Source organism: Castor canadensis, chromosome 2 (assembly GCF_047511655.1).
Source record: "Castor canadensis chromosome 2, mCasCan1.hap1v2, whole genome shotgun sequence".
In the NCBI taxonomy this organism is placed as follows: Eukaryota; Metazoa; Chordata; class Mammalia; order Rodentia; family Castoridae; genus Castor; species Castor canadensis.
This window is the reverse complement of record NC_133387.1, coordinates 172,349,606-172,372,264: the sequence shown is the minus strand read 5'-3', so window position 1 is coordinate 172,372,264 and position 22,659 is coordinate 172,349,606. Positions and strand designations below refer to the sequence as shown.

Here is a 22,659-nt window from a genome sequence, read left to right as displayed (position 1 = left end):
AGCTTATCCATAACATCAAGGGATAAGAACCAATATCTTGGTGCCCTTCTGAACCTTTCCTGCTGTTGTAATTCCATGTCACTTGAATTGGAAGGGGTATGACCCATCTTACTTGGTTATTATTTATCATAGTGTAGTCATAGCATCTTTATTACTGAAATGTGACAATTTCATTGCTTTACTCAGCATCCAGGGTTCTACGACTTAATTGAGTTAATTAGGAAGTATGCCCTAACATTTTCAGAGGGATTGGATTCAATCCAGTTGTATTTTTTTAAAAATTCATTTTTAAATTTTAGTCACTGAATTATTTCTGTGTCTGGGTCCATTTTCATGATTGTTAGGATTCTTTAGGGCTGCAGATGTAGTCATCTGGGGGTACTGCTGACTCCAAGGAGTTCTCTACTTTGGGCATTGGCAATGTCCAGCTGAGCTTTAACACACAAATGAAAATTGTCTCAGTTAATTTTTACTGCATAAAATATTTAATTTGTGGTCCCTACCATGATGGCTACAACTCAAGTAATCCTGAATGATTGGAAAACAAGAATGAAAAGATTTGATGTCCACAATGTTCAGTTACTTTGTTGTCTTTCTTGTCACATAATTTATCGCCCTGTTTATTGATTTTAGCCAGGTACTTAGTTTTAAATAACTATGATAATATTTACTAGTGAGAGGTCTGTATGTAAATTTATCCTAGGGCCCATGGGACACCATAACTTGCTTCATAAACAAACTATTACTTGTGTCTCATATTGATTTTTATAGACATTAAAACAAAAAATAATAAAAATGCCTTTTTCATTATCTAAAAGTTATCAAACATTTAGCATCATATCTTTGAATTAGTTAGGGAAAATAATTTTCCAAATTTTATGCCTTTCTGACTATACAACATTACAATGAATGTTAGACACAAGCATGTTAGCATGTATTAATAATCAGTTCCACAATTAATTGTATTACTTACTCCATCCATTTTTATTTCATCAGTAAATTTTATTACAACACATATAGGTTTTAATTGTAACCTAAGTGTTGGAAAAATATGATAGCATGGTAGGCTTAGATTGTGAGAGCTCCATTACACAAGAAAAGTTGATATTTTATCTTGCATATTTTTAGACCTGGGGTCAGTCCTATTCCTTGTCTTTGATGAATAAGAGAGAGAGAAAAAGAGAGAAAGAAAAAGAGGAGCAATGAGAGGAAAAGAGAAAAGAAAGGGAGGGAAGAGGAGTGGAGAGAGAAAGAAATGCTGAGAAGGGCCTAAACTCTTAATGCAGTTGTTCTCAAATTCAACTAAACATCAGAATAATTTTGGTAGGCTTTTCTCTTTTTTAATTTGTTTTTTAATTGGATGAGGCCTTGAATTGAACATCACTATTTTAAGTTATTGTTATGATGAAAAGATAGCTTTATATTCTAGTGATTTATCCAGAACAAGGCTTTTAATAAATTTATCACACATAAAACATTTATGCTGCAAAAACCAGTAGTGCTTAATCTCAAACTGTGTAAGACCTTCTGATAAATCGATGTCAATTTTTTTCCTCTGACAGATTATAGTACAAACACTCTGTTTGCCTGAGTTTTAAAAGATTATTTACTTTGCCCCAATTGAATGACTAATAAAGACATGAGTCCAGTTGGCAAAGTGAAAGGAGGTATAATTTTCATAGTTTTATGGAGATTTGTTATTTTGTTTTAATCCTCTCTTTAGAAAGCTCAAATCTCTAAACCCTGTCCTAAGAGATTTTCATTCACAAAGTCTGGTATAGGGTTAAGAGATTCATATTAAACACAGAAAAACAAAATATATAAATTAAACACAACAGTCCAATATCATTATTAATAAGGAGACAATGCCACTGACTTGATTAAAGTAAATGCATACGTAAATTAGAAATTGTTAGGATATTTAAATTAGTATCCAGAATCCATGATAAGAAAAAATATTTATATTTGTGAAGGAAACTTTTGGAACTAAAAGCAAAATTTTTATTGGAACTGTTCTACAGAGATTAAATTGTCTTGGGGAACAAGGCTAATAACATAGCAGGTGATTCAGTAATTTTTGTTTTTCACTACAAACATGTTTACATGGCAGACCTATAATGAGCAATTGAAATATTGCATTTGATGTATAATAACAAATATAAATTTCACTGATTTGTAACTAGTTAGATTTCAAAACTTAATGATTCTTCTGATAGTTGATATGAACGTTAAGAGACTCAGGAAGAAATGGGAATGGAGCATGAAGGATAGCACATCACAATACAATACCATCTTGATTTTCTAGAGTCCATCATTTATAAGTTACTAAGATTCGTATCTTTTTCTCCAATATCGGTCTAAACTGGTATTTTCTGTAAGTCCTGTATGATCATAAGTAGTCAATGTTTAGTATTCTTCACTGATGTCTTAAGATTATCTACTTACATGTACCATCCCTGAATTTGATTATTTTGATCCTGCACATAAATCTTCAAGTTTTACATCATGACTATATTGTGTGTTCAAATCCATGAGTATGGTAAACCCCTCACCTTATTAAGAGTTTCTCCATTTCTCTTAAGAATATTAAAAAGCTTCAGCATATAAGAGCTGCTTATATTTTATTAGATCAGTTTCCAGGTATTTGCTCTAAATTTGTTGCTTTTTTATGAGATATACTTAATGTATTATTTTATTTGTGGCTTCATTCAAAAATGTGTTTTAATAAAGGGACACAAAATTGTTCAATGGAAGTAGATGAAGAATGATGATTTCAAAAGTTAAATACAAATGTTGTGATGATATATTCATATCAGACAAAGGAGGTTTTAGCAAGGCATATTTCCACATATACACTGATATTACATACTGAGAAATGTTTTCATTTAGGTTTGAAAAACTGAAGGAAGTAAAAGAAAAATGAAACTTTAGTGGAGGAATTGCTACACTTCACTTGATACCTATTAGAACAGCAGCCAAAAGATCACTATGTGTGTGGATTATGTAAACAATAGAATTAATATGTTGGACATAATTAAAATTTAAATATCACATGATCCTGTACAATTGGAAATGAACTCTATAAGATATTTTGGGAAAGTTTGTAAAAGCTCCACAAGTGTTGTATTATACAGAAAACCTCAGTAATTTGCAATAATTTAGATATTCCACAGTGCATTCATTCATTAGCTACAACAATATTATCACAGATATTGTAAGAAAGATATAGCAATAAAATACAGTACAACATCTGTAAAGTTAACTGCATTTCTACATAATTTACAGGACAATGAAAAAATAAATACAAATTATAAAATATTTTAAACTGAATATTATAAAATATTTGATACATCAAAACTAATTAGATGCAGTTAAAATAGGGCTTAAACGTATTAGGATGAATAAAAGTTGAAGTATTGATTCAAACTTCTACTTCAAGAAGTTAGGTAATGCCAGGAGTGCTGTTCAATGCCAGCTGAGTCCACATAGCTAGTTTCAGTCCAGCCTGGACTACAGGATAAAATGTGAGACACACTTAAAAAATCTAAAAACAAGTCTTAGTAAACATTGAATTGACACAAATTTTATTTGTATAAGTTGATCCAGGTTAAATAATCATGTATAGAGCAAGTCTATAAAGCAAAACATATATATAGGGTACATAGACACTGTCTTAAAAACTCCAAAAATACTCAAAACAAATAAACAAACAAAAGAATGTAGGTAACAAACAGGAAATTATATCAAAGGTATTCATAAAGACTATGATTGTTGTTTGAAATGAATATGAAATACATAAAATATAAAATCAATATAGCCAAAAGTTAGTTTACTTAAACTTGATTAATAGAATTAGAAATCATCTAAAATGTGCAAATGAAAAATAATTCACTCATATAAGAACTAGAGAAAAATCATTTCAGAGTCTGTAAATGTAAATATGTATGTAATATGTAAAATGTAAATATATATTTATTATATTAAATGTAAATATATAACACATAAAATATTTTGCATATATGTAAAATATGTAATACCTAAAACATAAATGTAAATATATGCTTTATATATCATAAACATAAATATATATTAAATTTGTATACATAGTCATTACAGAAAACCGTATAATACAATGCATTTTATTATTTGCAAACTGGGCAAATGCACTGACATTTCAATTTAGGAAAATGGAATAGCACATTAAAACCTGAATAATGACACCTATTAAAGATATTCAATCCAGCACTGAAATTTTCACAAAAAGAAAACCATCTCTAGATTGCTCTATACATGAATACTTCCATATATTTAAGGAAAATTTTTCAGAAATGATTCTGAAAATATGATGTTTTGAGATTTGCATTGCATGAATATGATTTGTTCCTTTCTAAGTACTAAATAGTATTTCATTCTCTCAATATACCATAATTCAATCATTTATTAATGAACATTTAGGTTGTTTGCAATTTAGCACTGATAGGAATACAGCTGCCAGGCAAATTCTTTCACAGGTCTAAATTCACATTTCTATTGAGGAAAAAAACTGAGGCAGAGACTCTTGTATTACATAGTGAATGTCTGTTTAAATTTATAATAAATTGCCAAGGTGTTTCTTTTTTGTTGTTTATTCATTTACTCATATGTGCATACATTGTTTGGGCCATCTCTCTCCCCTGCCCTCGCCAAAGTATTCCTCCAAAGCGTCTGAACAACTTTATACAAGTTTTGTGTAACAAGGATAATAGTCCTCACCAATAATTGTCATTGTCATTTCATTGATGAATAATGTCACGAAACATATGTTCATGTGCTTATTGACTATTTACATACTAACTATGCACATAGAGATATTTAACTTTAAAATTTTGGAATTCGTGGAGTTGTTTTTTTGTGACCTTTTTAAGCCTCTCTTTAAGCTTGTTAAACATTCTTATCATCATTCTGATTTCAGCAACTCAGGATTCCTCCCCCTCACTGCTCCTCCTTTTGAGGAGTCATGTTATCCTGCCTTCTTTTTTCCCCATGTTTACATTTTGAGCTTTGCACAAGTGTTTTTCATTAGTTAATGGGGGTTTTAATCACCTGTTACCTTTCCCTTGACTTAAATTCTATTCTATGACTAGCTTAGTTGTTGCTAAGTTGTTGTAATATGTCTGTTCACTAACCTGGAGGTGTAACTTAGCAATAATAAATTCAAAGATTCAATGTCAAAGCAGTTATTTAAATAATATATAAAACCCTTGGCAATATTATATTGTAAGGAAGTTGTAAATGTCACAATGTATCCAATATACACAATGGTTGGGTTTTTGTTTCACTTTTCTTTGTATTTGTATGTGTGTTGTATGTACACGTCCTTTCTAACAAATGTATTTTATGGTACTGGGCATTGAACACAAGACTTTGCAAATGATAGGCAGGTGCTCCACCACTTGAACCATGCACCCACATGTACCCAGAACTTACTATTTTTTTGTATGTTTTGTTGTTCTTATTTTTGATGTAGGGTTTTGCTATCTTGGCCCAGGTTTGCCTGATCAGAAACTCACTATCCTCCTGTCTAAGTTTCCAGAATAACTGGGATTGAGGGCTCTAAGAAATCTTAAATTATTCCAAGTTCTCAAAGACCTTTGCATTTTCATTCAGATGTTTTGTTTTGTAACACTTCTACTTAAATCTATGTATTTTCTTCAGGCTCATTAAGTTGAAAAACCAAATATAAATTTTATTCTTTATATTTCACTTTAATAATAATTCAACTTTAACCTATTTAAGAATTTCCTGTTGTGTGCACAATGATGATTCATCTTGTGCACACTGCAAGTCAATAACAGGTTAACAGTTACAATTCCATTTTCCCCAATGAATGTTTCTGCTTTGCACTTCATCCTAATTAACAAAAGATAAGTGGGCAAATAGAAAGTTAAGATACATCTGTTTCTGAAATTTTGTTGGTTGTGTGCAGCTTGCTTTCCATATGTTTAGAATGTTAATAGGTAATGACAACCTAATAATGATATTGCTTGTTTTCTGATTGATAAGTGTATTCCAATTTTATTATGAAGTAGATAACACTTTTATTTCTCTTATTCAATGAGGAAGTTAAGACAAAACAATAAATATTTTACCTTTTCAATTGTTGGAGCTGCTAAATGTTGAGTCTGTATTTGAACACAGGAGCTTTGAATTCATGACCTCGCCAATGACTACTACTAATTTTACCTTAGCCAAGTATTGGTCCAGAGACCACAAACTGACTAAATGTGAGCCAACACACTGAGTAGGATGTACAATGCTTTTATAGGAGTTGTTATTTTTAACTAACACTTAAAATTCTGACAATTTTATGGAAATAAAGATTTCCTAAGAATAAAATAAAACTTAAATATCTGTAAATTATAAGATCTCTGTTCACTACTGTCAGGTTAGTAAATGTCATTGACCTTAAGGAGGGCTTGTTCTGTCTAAAATCTCAGTCAATTTCACTTATTGGTGTGGACTCTTAAGTATTTAGGATTGAATGTCTTAACTTAGAAACATTAGCTTAAAATAATTGAAATCTTCAAAATAAAAGGACTTAATGATTATAAAAAGATTAAATCATTTAATATGGAACACATTAAAATTTTTGAAAATAAATGATATCAAGACAAATTTTATTTTTATAAGATGAAAGAAGATAAAGAATCATATAGACTTTGAGGAGATACCTAAGCCAGCAATCTTATATATGGTAAACTCTTAAGGAAATACAACAGAATAACAAAGGCCTTCCAACAACCATGTTCTGCTCTCTCCTTTTCGGAATCTGAACAGAGGACAAGATGGCAGGAAATTACTCCTCCATTTTTATGTTCATCTTGGCTGGACTCTTGGAGAAACCAGAGCTCCAGCTGCTTCTGTTTCTCCTCTTCCTGGGAATCTATGTGGTCACAGTGATAGGGAACCTGAGTATGATCATCCCGATCTACCTCAGTTCTATTTTGCACCCTACCATATACTATTTCCTTGCCAGTCTGTCCTTCATTCACCTTTGCCATTCCACTGTCATTGTCCCCAAAATGCTGGTGAACTTTATGACAGTTTACTCGGCTCTACTTTTTCCACATTTTTACTGTCTCAGATTGTTACATGTTGGCTGCAATGGCTTATGACTGCTATGCACTATCTATGTTGCTTTATTACATCATCACATCTAATCAGGCCTGCTTTTCCCTGATCTTAGGGATGTGAGTTATACATGTGGTTTGTGCATCAGTTCTTAATGGCTGCTTAATCAGAGTTCATTTCTGCAATGTGGATGTGATCAACCATTATTTCTGTGATCTTCCTCCCTTCCTGAAGCTGTACTTCTCTAACACCTATGTCAGTGAGTTGCTGGTTCTATGCTTTGGTACATTTGATATCTTTCCCCCAACCTTGACCATCCTTAGTCTTACATTTTTATCATTGCCAGATCCTCTGCCTTCCCTCCACCAAAGACAGGTCCAAACCCTTCAGCACTTGCAGCTCTCACATGCTGGTGGTTGTGATCTTTGGCTCTTTAGCATTCATGTACCTGCAGCCACCTGTCAGCTCCATGGACCAAAGCAAAGTGTCCTCTGTGTTTTATTTCATTTTTTTTTCCATGTTGAACCCTCTGATCTACAGCCTGAGGAGTAAGGATGTCAATGTTGTCCTGAAGAAAATTCTAGAGTTAAGAGAATTCCCATGAACAGATGTGATTGTTGACATAGGTCAGTTTTCATAAAAATTTACTATTCATTTTAGTCCATTCCCAAAACCTTTTTTTGATTTGTGAGGATTTTTATGTTGTTTCAAATAAGTATGGTCTTTTAATGTTGCATTATATAAAAATTAATATCATATGTGTCATACAGACAAACACTAGATGAAATACTAAGGATGGCATGGATCATTATAGGAATTAATAATAACCCCATCACCTCTCTTCCCTTCTTCTATGCATGGATAAAAATGATAATATAGGTACAGTATGAGGGGGAACTTGGAGGAAGGCAAGGGTGAACTAAGGAGACAAAGGTAAAGGAATGTGGTTGATGGAATTCATATACTTACAAGAAACAGAATAATGAAACTTCTTCCAATTGCTTTAAATGGGACAGGAGAGGCTAGAGAGGGAGAGCAAGTGGAGACCAACTTACCAGGGTACAATATTCCTATTTGGAATTCCTATTTGGAAAATTCCTATTTGGAATTTTCACTGTGAATCTCCCCCGTACAACTAATATATCCTAATAAAAATTTAAAACACTTACTTCCCAACTATAATAAAAATGACATCTTCCTAAGGTGATTGCTAACCTCCTTTGTCCCACCTATGTGAAACTACTTAAAACACAGAGACTATAATTTCCATGCTTTTCTACTCTATTAGGATTGAGATATCCTGATCACAGGAATCTCTCTGTACATGTGCCTCAATATCGCACTTCCACAATGAGAACTATTCCCAACACTGCTCAGGTCCTTAATCATTTTTTACCTTTCATCTTATGAAACATTTGTAGGAAACCACAGTTATCCTATATTATCTGAATCCATTTGTGTCACATTATTAACAAGGAGCTACAGGCTTTTAAAAGGTTATTTCAAATTAAATTTAAACTAATTTAATTATTTGACCACAAACCATTAATTCTTCTTTTGAATAATTCTTTGGGAATCTGTTATATTATGTGCTATTCAGATCAAATCTAGGCACAGATTTTTGAATAAGAGCACTAAGTTTCTTCCATGGAAAATTCTAGAGCAAGTGTGATAACTGGTGATACCCGATTTCTTCATTTATTGAATCTGGTCAACAGCCACGGGGCCCACAAAGCACTATTTATATTTCTTGATTTTCAAGCATGTGTGATAGGAACATTAAAAAATAGCAATTATACTTGCTACTTCATGGATCATCCTAGCAAATGTTATGATGGTGTGACCTTTGAGACACAATAACCCAATCTGGACCAGAACAGTTATTCATACCAGAGAGAACCTAATTTCATCTTTGCTTATATCAATAATATAATTTCCTATGTAGATATTCAGTGAATTTCATGATGTGCAAAACAGTGGGTGAAACTGGAGACTATCATGTTGAGTGTGATAAGCTAAGCTCAGAGAACCAAATATCACATATATTCACTCATATGGTGAATCAAGATCTGAAATCAATAATAATAATAGTAATATTGGGTAATTAGTATAAATGGGAGAACATCTGGTGGGAAAAAACCATGTGGGGTTAGAAAGGAGAGCATAGTTGGGGGGCGAATATGATCAAAGTACATTATTTGCATATACATGTATTATAGCATTATGAAACCCACTAAATACTGCTTTAAACAGGGAGGAATGAGGGGTGGTTTAATAGATTACCAAAGAGCGTGTGAATTTGATCAATGTTCATTGCATATATGTTTGGAAATATCATAATGAAACACCTTGTATGATTAATTTAGGCGAATAAAACATAGATATATAGATAGATCATGGTCTTCTGCTTCTCTGGGTATAGCTGTGGCATCCATCATCTATGTTTAAGTTATTCTATTACTTCTTTGGTGTTCTTCACATTAGAAATGAAGGAAGGTAAGCTTTTGTCTTGGTAAAGCTGTTGATAATATGAATGAGATTTGCAAAGCAACATTTTAATTTATTATTTAAAAATAGTAACCCTGATATCAGTAAGATATTAACATATCAAGATATTCATTAGGCCTCTAAAAGCTGCTGATCTTGCTGACAGGTTTTTTGACACATTCCAAAATTCTATTGAGCCACAGATAACCCTGTGTTGTTATACCTAGAGTTTAACATTTGATTTGGCATTGCACCTAGAAGAATAATGGTGTCAAATGTTCTTAAAATAAAATTTGTTGTATATTAATAAATTATAAAGTATTATATTAACATTAAGGCCTACTAGAAATGTGTATGTCACTCAAAATGGAGCACTCCCTATAATATCTCCATAATTCTAAATTCATTCCTATGTGCCTGTTTTCATTCCAGGTGGTTCTCCATCTTGAAATGAGTTCTTTTCTCCTGTCCATGAAAGGCATAAGTGTTTCATTCTCATGCATTTCTCACCACTCCAGGCTCTAATCAGGTGCACCTCTGTTTCACTACCCTTACTGTAATAATGATGTCTTCTCTGATATCTTTTATTGTTAATAAATTCTTTTGGATATTATAAAATGATTTACAGAAAGTAAATAAACCACAATTACCTTCTTTTTAAATTTTTTAAAAATTGTTTTCCTGAGTAGGGGTCTATTGTGGCATTTACAAAAGTTTTTACAATATATTAAATATATCATACTTGAATTCACCCCTTTCACCATTCTCTTTTTCCCCTCCATTCATGGATTAGTTTCACCACATTTCATGTTTCCTTTTACAAATATATGTACATAGTATTTGTACTATATTCACCCTCTCACAACCTTTCCCTACCTTCTCCCCATCACCCTGGTTCCAACCCACCTCCCTAGACAGAATCTTTTTTGCCCTTCTGTTCTCCAGGTTTGTAAAAGGAAAAAGATGGCATTTTTGTTTGTTTGACATAGCTACATAGGGAGTTTCCTTGTGATGTTTCCACGTATATATCTATTATAATCCAAATTGATTTATGTTTTATTTTTTTAAAGCCCTAAACATAAATGCAATGAATAGCTGTTTATTTACCATTAGCTTAAAAAATAAACATTGCAAGTAAATTGAAACTCCCTGGATCCTTTATTTTATTTCCTCCCACCCATCCCCATCAAAGGCAACTGCTATCTCAAATTTGCTAGCTATTATTCCCATTTATATCTTGTTCTTTTCCTAAAAATATCAATGTAGAATATACATGCAATATAGTTATTAATATGTACAAATAAAATAATGTACAGTTTTCCACGTTTTGTAAGTGGAACAACCTATTCTATAGAAATTTGCCATGTTTTGGTTGGTATTATGTTATGAAATTCATCCACTAGAATATTGTGGTTCTCACCTGTTCATTTCACTGCTGTAGACTTCCATTGTAGGAATGTACTATGAATCATTTCCCACTGTTTATTTTATTCTTTCTACTTAGTTTCTTTCTTTTTATTTTATTTGATTTTGTTTAATTGTTGTGCTGAGTAGAGGCACATCATGGCATTTACAAAGGATTTTAAAATATATCAAATATATCATATTTGAATTTTCCCCTCAACCATTCTCCTTTATCTCCCCTCTTCTCCCTATAGAGAAATATTTTCAACAGGTAACATTTTTTTTAAGTTCATGTACACAGTTCTTGTCCCATATTCATCCTCTTACACCCTTTCACCACCTCCTCCCCCCCTTATCAATCCCCTGTTATCAGTCCCCACAGGGAGAACCTGATCCTTCTTCCTGTTCTCTGATTTTGCAAAAGAAAGGAAAAATGAGTAACATTATTGTTTGTTTAAGGTGGTTACATAGGGAATTTCCTTGTAGCACTTCCATGTATTTATGTATTTTTACCTGATTTAGTTCATTTCCTCTATCTTTTTCTTTCTACTTCAGTCCCTTTTTTATTGTTTCACCAGTTTAAATGTTCTACATTCATTCTTGTATAGAAAGTACATCAACCACATTCACCTTAACTTCCCTCTTTTACCCTCCCCTTTTTATGTGTAACCTCCCTTTGGTGTGTCCTGTTTTTCATAATATTGTTTTATTTGTATTATGTCTATATACTGCATATTAGAGAAAACATGTGGTGTTTGGCCTTCTGAACTTGGCTAATTTCATTTAAGATGATGTTCTCCAGTTCCATCCAGTTACCTTCAAATGACAAAATTTCATTCCTCTTTGTGATTGAATAAAATTCCATTGTATATAAATACCACATTTTCTTAATCCACTCATCAGTAGAGGGCCATCTTGGCCATTTACATAGCTTATCTATTGTGAATAATTCTGCAATAAACAATGGTGTGCAGGTGCCTTTGTTGTAACCTAATATATTGCTTTAGGTATATCCTTAGGAGAGGTATTGCTGGCTTGTATGGCAGTTCTATTTTTAGTTTTTTAAGGAGCTTCCATACTGTTTTCCATAGTTGTACTAACTTAAATTTCCACCAGCAATACATGAGAGTTATTTTTTCTCCACATTTCACCAACATTTGTTGTTGCTTGTGTTCTTGATTGTAACCATTCTAACAAGAGTGAGGTAGAATCTTAACATGGTTTTGACTTGCATTTCCTCTTTGGCTGGAATAGTGAGCATTTCTTCATGTGCTTTTTAGCTATTTGGACTTCTTATTTTGAGAATGTTCTGTTCAGTTCTTTTGCCCTGTTCTTCCTTGGGTCCTTGAATTTTGGGGAGTTTAGTTTTTGAGCTCCTTGTATAATTTTGTTACCAGATATATAGCTGGCAAAGATTTTCTCCCATTCTATGAGCAGTCTCTTCAATTTAGAGACCATTTCTTTTGTTGTGCAGAAGCTTTTTAATTTCATGTACTCCCATTTGTCAATCCTTTCTCTTAGTTGCTGAGCCATTTAATTCTATTTAGGAACTCGTTGCCTATGCCTATTAATTCCAGTGTATTCCCTGCTCTTTCCAGCACTGGCTTCAAAGTTTCACATCTTATATTGAGGTTCTTAATCCATTTTGAGTTGACACTTGTACAGAGTGACAAACAAGGATGTAGTTTCAGTTTTCTGCATGCAGATATCCATCTCTCCCAGCAGCAATTGTTAAAGAGGCTGTCTTCTCCATCATATGTTTTTGGTACCTTTGTCAAAAACCAGGTGGTCATAAATGTTTTGACCACCTATTGGGTCAAAAGACCTATTGGGTCTTCTATTCTGTTTCTCTGGTCTTCATAACTGTTTTGGTGTCAATACCATTTTTTTTTTTATTGCTATAACTCTGTAGTATAGTTTAAAGTCAGTTATTGTGATACCCCCAGTGTTGTTCTTTTTGCTCAGTATTGCCTTGACTATTCATGGTCTTTTGTGCTTCCACATGAACGTTAGGGTTGACTTTTTGATCTCTGTGATTAATGACATTAGAATTTTGATGGAAATCACATTGAACATGTAGCTTTCTTTTGGCAATATAGGCATTTTCACTGTGTTGATTCTACAAATCCATGAGCATGAGAGATCCTTCCATCTTCTATAGTCTTCAGTTTCTTTTCTCAATAGTTTTTGGTTTTCCTTATAGAGATTTTTCACATCCTTTGTTGAGTTTATTCCTAGTTTTTTTGAGGCTATTATTATAAATGAAATGATTTTCCTATATTTTTTCTCAATCTGTTCATTGTTGGCATATAGAAAGGCTACTAATTATGGTAGATTGAGTTTATCCTACAATATTGCTGAAACTGTATATGGTGTATAGGAATTTTTAGTGGAGTTTTTCTGGTCTTTTAAGTTTAAGATCATGCATTCTGCAAATACGGACAGTTTGACTATATCCTTTCCAATTTGTATTCCATTTGTTTTTTCTTCCTGTCTTATTTCTCTGGCTAGGAATTCCAAGACTAGTTGAAAGAGAATGGAAAAAGTGGGCACCTTTGTCTCATTCCTGACTTTAGAGGGAATTTTTTCAGTTTTTTCCCATTTATTATGATATTGGCTATAGTCTTGTCATATGTAGCTTTTATTATGTTGAGGTACATTCCCTCTATTCTTAGTTTCATCAGATCTTTTATCATCAAAGCATGTTGAACTTTTTGAAGACTTCTTCTGCATCTATAGATGTTTTTGTTTCTGTTAATATGCCATATTACTTTTAATTATGTGCATATGTTGAACCATCCCTACATCCCTGGGATTAAACCATATTGATCATAATATATGATCTTTTTGACATACTGTTGAATTCAATTTGCCAATATTTTATTAAGGATTTTTCTATCTATGCTCATTAAAGAGATTGGCCTGTAATTCTCTTTTATTTTTGTTGTGTTTTGTCTGCTTTAAGGACAAGTCTAATGCTAGCATCACAGAATGAGTTTGGCAGTGTTCCTTCCCTTTCTATTTGGTATAAAGTTTGAGGAGTATTCGTGTTAGTTCTTTAAAGATCTGGTAGAATTCAGCAGTGAATCCATCACGTCCTGATCTTTTTTGGGGGAGACTATTGCTGCTTCAATCTCATTGTGTGTTTTAGATCTGTATAGCTGATTAATACTTTCTTGGTTCTATTTTGGATGGTCATATGTATATTAAAATTTGTCCATTTCTTCCAGATTTTCCAACTAAACAGAATATAGGTTTTCAAAGTAGTCCCTGATGATTTTTTGAAATTGTTGATGTTTCTTGTGACCATCCCTTTTTCATTTCTAATTTTATTAATTTGGGTCTTTTCCCTCCTCATTTTAGTTAGATTTGCCAGGGTTTGTCCATCTTGTTTATCTTTTCAAAGAACCAGGTTTTTATTTCATTGAATCTTTGTATGGCTTTTTTGGTCTCTAGTTCATTGACTTAGCTCCTATTTTTATTATTTCTAGCCTATGGCTAGTTTTAGGTTTAGCTTGTTCTTGTTTTCTTGTGCTATATTTGATTATTTATTTGAGATCTTTGTGTGTTTTTAACATATATGCTTATAGCTATAAAGTTTCACCTTAGGGACTGCCTTTGCTGTGTCACATCATTTCTGATAGGTTGTGTTTTCATTGATAAACAACAACTTTCATGTGGCTTATGACTTATTGTGACACTTTTCCCGAAAACTTAAATGTTAGATTTTGGTTATTTGCAAGAATTTATTTATAAAATAGATTACAACTCCATGCATTACACTAATTTAAACAATTTCTGCACCCCCATGCACAGCTATACTATGCTAAAATTTAAAAAGCTTTGAAGTTTTAAGTGTTTTGGCTTGAAATTTCTAGACTTCTAAGGATATCTCTCAGTCATTGTTAGCAACACCAAAGCAAAAAAGAACCATGAATCAGACCTAATTGCAATATTAACCACCTGAGATCCAGTGGAAAAAGGAATTTCTAATTGTTTTTTCCCTCAGAGTTGATTCTTTTGGGATGAGATTCTAGTGGGATGTCATTATCATTGTTTCTTGCTAATCAGAGTCTTATTAACCATTCCCAGCATATAAAATCTTCATAATAACCAATATTTGCAGAGGAACAAATGACTTTGGGCAACAGCTTCATTGGAATTAGTGCTTCTGAAGATAGTTTCTGAGGATCACTTCCTCTTATTCCTCAAAGTCATTTTTCTGTCCCAAACACAAGAAAAGAAAAATATTCAACACTGAACTTTCTGGGAAGAGCAAGGGTATATTTGAATCCTATTTCTTTGCAAAATTTTAGAATCCCTTGCAGCAGTCTTGCTCCCAGTGTTACTAGAGATGCTCATGTCTGTTTATGTGTCTCAACCCATTTTGAATCTAAGAGCCACACCCATGATGAGCACAGGTTTCCTTATTAGCGTCCTGTCCCCTTTAGTACAAAGTCATGGCAAACACTTCTTTGATTGCTCATTTCAATAAACACAATGTCAGGGCTTTGTTTACTAATTTTCAATATGTTGTCTTATCTCCATAATCTTCTAACAGTTTTTAATAACTACTTATTGAGATATGCCATATAAAAGGCACAACTCCAATTACTATATTGAATTTATAATTTATTGTGATAGAAGTATGGCATATGATTCTTAATAACTAAAGCAGAATGAAGAACTTGTTGTATGTAACCATATGTACATATTCTTGGGCACATGTGATTTTTCTACCTGGTATTTCATTATTAAAGATCCTAATAATCCTATCAATTAGGATATGTTTAGGAGAGAAAAACTAAAGGAAAGCTGTCAGTTAAACTATGGTTCTATTTAATATCCTTTTCTTTAATCATCATGTCATGTGATACTTGCTGGGAAATAAATGAAAAAATACATTTATTTTTGTTGACCTTTAAAAGGCTTCAACGTCCCCCATTTGAGGCTAGCACCATAGTACCTGCATTTCTGTAGGAACTGCTAAGCATGATTATTTACTGATTGTTTAGTCCATCCATAAGTCACCTGCTAAATCATCACATTCTGAAGAGCAGAGGTTGTATATTATTCAACTCTATTCTCAAAGTCCACAGTAAACTTTTTGCTTATCACCATTAAACTTTTTAATAACAGTCCACATTATCATCCCAACAGTTATCTCCTTCAAAAATTATCATTGCCATTTTCTACAAATGTCATACTAACTTCTTGCATGCAACATTGAAGTAATTGACAGAATGTTATTTTCAAGATGAGACTAAATATGAAGACATGTGGAATAATAATTTAAAACTTCACATGTAAATAAGATGACTACACTAGATTTGACACATAATTTACTGAAATTGAGATAAATCAGGACTATTCCATTCTTTTTTTATGTTAACCTAGTAAAAATCTAATAGTACAAAAATTCTGGCTATACTGTTTCTTTTCCCAAGATCGCAAAGCTTTCTACCTCCTAAAAAGAAATGTTATCATTTAAAACAACATGGATGAACATGGAGCACCTTATTCTAAGTGAAATAAGCAAGCCACACAAAAAGACTAGGAGTCCATTTATAGCTCACATCTATAATAGCGAAACCCAGAGGCAGAGAATATACAATAGATACCAGTGTTTTGGACATGGGTGGTATGGGGGTTAGGTAACCAATGAGCTCATGCTGCACCGTCTCTAGCTAACCATGCAATATTGTGTACTTCAAAGTTTAAGATAGTGGGTATTATATGAAATAATTTTACCACCAAACCAAAATACCCACATACACACACACACAAATACACACACACACACACACACACACACAAATGGGTACAAGAAACCTTTGGGAAGTGATAACTACATCAACAATAGTGCTGTTATCATGAGTATTTTCATATGTCCAAATTGATCATATTGTGTGTTAAATATATATCATTCTTGGTATGTAAATTCTTTTTCAATTAACTTTTAAGATATAAGCAAACAAAACATTTTTCCTTTAAACTGTTATAATATTTTACTTATAATCTGTTCGTCTCTAAGAAGAATCAGATCACTGATACAAGGCAGGTTATTTGCAAATTTTTCACCCATGTCAAAGACATTCAAACACACAGGTGGTGATAGTCAAGCAGAAGCATAAGATGTAGGAATTAAAGGCAAGTGTCTGTACCAGCCTCTAGGGGGTTTGGGGCACATAGAATGAGTCCAAGTCCCACACCTGCTGTCAAAAGCGACAACTATTGGTCAATGCAAATGTGATGTTGTATTTACTTCCAGCCTTATGTGAGGCAATGACCAATAAAAGTTTTGAAATTTGAAAGAATATGTTTTCATAGTCTGTTTTTTACCATTCTTACCCAATACCACAGACCACATAAAGTGTGATGATCAGAAAATAATTTGATTCTAGGTTCTCCAAGCTCTGAAGTGCTAGATCACAGTGATGATGATGTCATGGTAGAAAACTGGAGGAATAAAAAGCAATACATGAGAAAGTTGAAGAGCCCAAACACATCCTTACACTAGGAAGCCTCATCTATTACCTTACCCTATCTTAAAAACACCATTAATCCATTGCCTCATGTTTTTTCTTGTCTTACAGGATTCACCTCAGTACTTTTGCATTGAGGATGAAGATTCCAACAGATAGACTTTAGGGACAGGTTCAAACCATAGCAACATGGAAACTCAGTTTCAATAATAGAGGTAAAATCAGGAGATACATTACTGTAAATAACTGGAATTTTGCAAGTGATAACTAGTAAACTACTAACTCCGGGTTTAAAACCCAGTCACAGTTTGACTTGAACATGAGTTAAAATTTTTATCTTCTATGCATTTTGGGGGGGGAAGTATTGGGCTTTGAACTCAGGGCCTCATGCTTGTTAGGCAGGTGCTCTACCACTTGAGCCACTCTGACAGCTCTGTTGGGTATTTTTGAGATAGGGTCTTGAGAACTGAGTTGGCTTTGAACCATGATCCTCCTGGTCTCTGCCTCCTGATTAGGTAGAATTATAGGCATGAAACACCAGTTTCTGACTCCTGTACACATTCTTAAACTTTTGTGGTAAATTATGGAATTGGGCCAGAACTGGTGAAGGTTGCCCTCTGCAAAGATGTCCAAATGTAGAGTAGGAAGAAAGAAGGTGTTAGGCAGTAACATTTCAGGTACCTCACCTTCTGGGGGTCTTTTCAAATACATTGTGGCTTCATCCTCGCTAATTACTTTTAGAGTGTATTTTTTTTCCTCTTGATTTCTTTTTCCTGGTAAATGATATAAAAAGAACATTTTAAAGTTGAATTTATGTCTTCTTTTAATGTCACATTTTAAGAGTTAGTATATATAAGACTTTTATTTTCTTTATTTATGTATTTGAGAGAAAAAAGACAATGATGGAGAAAAATACCATTCATATGTACATCAAATAATTTTTTTCTTTGTGAAGGAAAGAGAAATGCCACATTCAGGAGAAAAATTTAATGGGCGTAGATGCCATAAATACAGAGGTATTCACAGAGAGGTATTACCTAGATGGGAAAGGTTTCTAAGAGGGTATAAAAGCAGAAAGTTGTGATGGAATATTTTATGTGGTCATCTTGCTTTCATTACTATTTTGCTATGCTTTTAATATTTATGCCACATTTATGGAGATGAAACTAAAATATTACGGCCCTCACCATTTTTAGGGTCTAATTCTGTCTTTTTTTGCATATTCATAGAATTGAACAATGATCCCCGTGTTCTACTTTTCTAATATTTTTATCATCTCCATAATGAAGCCACAAATCCGTAAGCACTCAATCCTTATCCCTCCCTTCCCACAGACACCGCAGACACTGAGCTTCTTACTTTCTGTTTGTATGAATTTTTCTGTCCTGGACACTTCATTATAAATGGGTCCCTACAATCTGTGTTCTCTCATGGTTAGTATTTTTAAACATGTGTTTTGGGTTCATTAGAGATGGGCCAAATCTAGTACTTCATTCCTTTTCATTGCAGAATAATGCTCCATTACAGGAATGTACTATACCTGGTTTATCCATGTCATGTGTTTTCAGATTTTGGATCTGCTCTTCAAAGCACACACACATGCACACACACACACACACACATACACACACATATTACTATCTCTGGTTTTGGCATCATATCAATGAAGCCATAAGCAAATCCTAAGAAAAAGAGCATTCATTGGTCTTGTGTTTTTTCTAATTCTGGTAGTGTTAGTACTTGCATTGCATTCTATGACCCATTTTTCCTAATGTTTTGTGGATGGAGTGACATATGTCTTCAAATTAATTCTTTAAGACACAGGTATCTAATCATCACAATTGCATTCATTGAAAAGTTATTTTCCTCGTGTAATTGTCATGAAATTTCTAACATTTTACCTCATCATACATGTGAATTTATTCAGGATTCTTAATTCTATTAACAAATCCTTGGTCAACATGTCTCTTTTCATGAAAATAGCACACTGTCTTGACTACTGCAAGGTTGTGGTCAGATTTAAAATGTGGAAATCTGAGATCTCCAACTTTGCTTACTTTGGGTTCTTTTAATTTTCAGAGAGATTTAATGATAAGACTGGTAATATTAAAAAATAAAAGATCTGGGGTCTCTGTAGGGGAAACAGTACTTGTACATCAATTTTAGCAATGTTACCATTTGGACAGTGTTGAACCTTTTGATTCATGAACATTCAATGTCTTGCATTTATATAAGACTATATTTTTGAATTATATTAAAAAATGTTCTAGAGTTTTATGTGCAATAGCTTAATGTTTCTCTTATTTAATTAATTTCTAAGTTATTTTTTAAATGTCTGCAAATATTTTTATTATTTATGTTAATGTGGAAATATAATTAAGTTTTTAATCTAGCAACCTGGATAATTTTTGATTAGTTATAATTAAAATATATGTAATCCTTAGAATTTTCACATGCAAGATTACATTATTTACAAATAGACAGTTTTTCTTCTTGATTTTCAGTCTAGGTGATTTTTAATATCATTTTCCTGACTCTTTGACCTAGGTGAGGGAGTGGACAGTTGCTTTATTCTTTATGTTTGATGGAAAGTCCTTCAGTCCTTCACCACTACATGTTGTATGAGCCATGGGTATTTGTAGATGCTGTTACTATTTTACCATAAAAATACACTTTTAACTACAGAGGACAGGATACTAACAGTAATGCAAGGGAAGTTTTGGAACACTGAATCAAATGTTATCAAAGGAATATTTTGTGTATTAAGGACTGAATTCTAATAATTACTGTTCTTATAGCATAGGCCACAGGAACAATAGCTCTATGTGGTATTTCTTTATGTTACAAATTTTTCAGGATCCCAAGGACACTGACTACTAGTAACAAAGATAAGGTTATCAGAGAACTAGTGATATCTGGTTGAAAAGACATAAGTTCAGTTTCATAATTGATTGAGTGACAGGAAAATAAATACTAACCTTAAAATTTATCTTCTCTTCCCTCACAGTATTATCAGAGAAAATAGCAGAGGCAGAAGAAAATCATTCCACAGTGACTGAATTTATCCTTACTGGATTAACAGAGAAACCAGAGCTCGAGCTGCCCCTCTACCTCCTCTTCCTTGGAGTCTACATGGTCACAGTGGTAGGGAACTTGGGCATGATCATCCTGATTGGGTTCAGTTCTCACCTGCACACATCCATGTACTTTTTCATCTCCAGTCTGTCCTTCATTGACTTGTGCCAGTCCACTGACATTACCCCAAAAATGTTGGTGAACTTTGTGACAGAGAAAAACATCATTTCCTACCTTGATTGCCTATCTCAATTTTTTTGTCTCCCTTGTAGTTATTATTGCAGAGTGTCACATGTTAGCTACAATGGCATATGATCGCTACGTTGTCATCTGTATCCTCTTATTTTACAATGTCACCATGTCCTCTCAAGTCTGTACCTGTATGGTACTTGGGGTGTATGACATAGGCTTGATTGGTGCTACAGCTCACACGGTACACTTACTAAGTCTGAGTTTTTCGCAGGCTGATGTAATAAACTATTCCTTCTGTGATCTATATCCAGTATTGGAGCTACCCTGCTCTAGTACTTTCATCAGTGAAGTACTAGGTCTATGTTTCTGTGCATTTAATATCATTATCCCATGAATGATCATCTTTAGCTTTTACATCTTCATCATTGCCAAGTCCTCTGCATTGACTCCACCGAGAGAAGGTCCGAAACCTTCAGTACCTGCAGCTCTCACATATCAGCTGTTGCCCTCTTCTATGGTCCTACAACATTCATGTACCTGGAGGCATCACCTGTAAGTTCTATGGATCAAGAAAAGTGTCCTCTGTGTTTTATACCATTATTATACCTATACTGAACCCTTTAATCTATAGCTTAAGGAATAAGGATGTCAAAATTGTCCTAAATAATTTGCTTGTGAAGAAGAATATTGTATTTTAGAAAAATACAAATCATAATTTGTGAATTGGGCCTAGTGGTTCATGCCTTTTATTCCAGCTACAACTCAGAAGTCAGAGACATGGTATATAGGTTTTATGCCAGCAGGCAAAGTTAGCATGAGACCCTTTTTTGTGAAACCAAAAGGACTAGGGAGTAGCTCAATTGGGAGAACATTTGCAAATGCACGTGTCTGCATTCAATCCTCAATATTGCAAAAGAAATAAAAAGACATTTACAGTTTCGAGATGATTTGTATACAGCAGGGCAGATAGACTTGGAGATTACTGCTAGTACTTGATTATTTTGAAGAAAGTGTCAGTGGCAGGACTGTATTCACAGATTCAGACACATGGAATATGTTCTGTCTCTGAGATACCCCAGAGTCCATCTGTCCACCCCTGGTAAGCTATGTTACCTCTAAATATTATGAATATTGATTAAATACATTTGATTAGATTCATATATATGTACATGAACATGACTGTTTTGGGGCAAGATTCATTTATTTTATATCAGGGAATAACTATACTTGTTCAATATTGTGTAGTAGTCTCTATGTCGTATGAATTTGTCTTAAATAAATGTGTTGGTAAACAGTTCTAAAGCAGGATCTTTAAAATAGCTATTTTAAACATTTGAAACATACAAAATGTAATCCTGATTTTTACTAAGCATGTAGAACTGAATTAGAGAATATGGAAACATGGGGCTACTAGAAAATTTCTGTCCAAAAGTTGATAATATTTTGCAGAATAATTATAATAATGAACAGAAATGAACGCATTATATATTTCTGATGTACATCCTCATGACATTTCTTGTTCCATTCTTTTTTTTTGGTATTAGGGATTCACCCCAGAGCCTTATTCAGAGGTCTAGCCCTTGCCCACAACCCAGTCATACAGTTAGTATTCTTTTTTGAGGTAGGGTCTCAGTGACTTTGCTCAGGCTTGTCTGAATTGACATCCTGCCTCTGCCTCCCAGGTTGCTGTACCCAGGTCTTTATTTTACTCTTTAGGGGCTGGCTATGTTATCCATCTATTACTTGATAATTCTATACTCATTTTTCTTTGTCAGAAAAAGGTCATGTTTTTTCCATCCACTTTATCAAATTTCAGATTCAGAAGTGACAATCTTTTACTACTGCATTCATATGGCTCATTTATTCATATGTAATAATTAAAATTGCAAAATTGTTTCCTGAATAA

At 33.2% G+C, this 22,659-nt stretch overlaps 1 non-coding gene and 1 pseudogene across 1 annotated transcript; one reads left to right on the top strand and one right to left on the bottom strand.

The window, feature by feature from the left end:
* Positions 1–1,544: 1,544 nt before the first annotated feature.
* On the bottom strand, positions 1,545–1,671 carry LOC141421160 (small nucleolar RNA SNORA27). The gene has a single exon (XR_012445829.1). It is a non-coding gene; the product is annotated as a small nucleolar RNA SNORA27 (small nucleolar RNA).
* A 5,153-nt stretch (positions 1,672–6,824) lies between these two features.
* Positions 6,825–21,368, top strand: LOC109677264 (putative olfactory receptor 8G2; annotated as a pseudogene).
* Positions 21,369–22,659: the final 1,291 nt, after the last annotated feature.